This window comes from Vombatus ursinus, unplaced genomic scaffold (assembly GCF_900497805.2).
Source record: "Vombatus ursinus unplaced genomic scaffold, bare-nosed wombat genome assembly UNPS02000749.1, whole genome shotgun sequence".
Lineage (NCBI taxonomy): Eukaryota > Metazoa > Chordata > Mammalia > Diprotodontia > Vombatidae > Vombatus > Vombatus ursinus.
This window is the reverse complement of record NW_020940527.1, coordinates 9,267,263-9,268,083: the sequence shown is the minus strand read 5'-3', so window position 1 is coordinate 9,268,083 and position 821 is coordinate 9,267,263. Positions and strand designations below refer to the sequence as shown.

The following is an 821-nucleotide window of genomic DNA, read 5'->3' as shown; positions in this document are numbered from 1 at the left end:
AGAACTAATAGAATAAGAATGGGTAAAGTAACCACACGCTACAATGACATTGAATCTTATGTTTAATATCAAGTCAAGTCAGCAAGCATCTCTTAATTACTGTGTACCAGACACTGTGCTAAGCTCTGAGTATCAGTGAGAGAGAAGAAAACTCATGGTCACAGAGTATAATTTCAGTTCTAAGTCTTGAAGGTGGCATAATTCCTAGATGGTGAGGCCAGATGTGTGACCTACCCGTGGCTACTGTGGTGTAGAAAAAGTAATTGCAGGTAAAGTGGAGCAATTGAGCCCGAAAGTGAGATGCCAGTAGCCATGGGTCCCTACAGACAGTCTCAGCTCAGCTGCTTTGATCAAGTGAAGATGACTTCGTGATGGGCTGAGCTGTGGACATAGTGGCCAACGCACTGTTCAGTACCTTCTCATGCCTCAGGATCAGGATGTGGGGCCGGGAGCTAATGGGAGGAATTGGCAAAATCATGATGCAGAGCGGGGGTACCTTCAGAATGCTTTTGGCCATCAGAACGGGCATTCACTGCTGATTATGGGAGCTCCACCTCTCTCAACACCCCCTCACACCTCCTTGTGAAATATAATAAAAGGCTTTGAGTATAAAAAAAAAGAAAAAGTAATTGTTGGCATTGAGGATTTTTAGAAACTGTAAGATCAGGTGCTTAAAGAAGTTATCACCATAAATATGGCAGCCCCTGAGGATGATGGCAGAGAATAGGATGGAGAAGGCTGTGAGCAAGGTCCTAAATGTCACTGAGAAAACTGGGAGAGTGACTTGTAAGTCTTTAAGATGCAGTAACAAGGATGGAGAG

At 44.0% G+C, this 821-nt stretch overlaps 1 pseudogene; it reads left to right on the top strand.

The window, feature by feature from the left end:
• Nucleotides 1-300: 300 nt before the first annotated feature.
• LOC114040047 lies at nt 301-539 on the top strand (annotated as a pseudogene).
• Nucleotides 540-821: the final 282 nt, after the last annotated feature.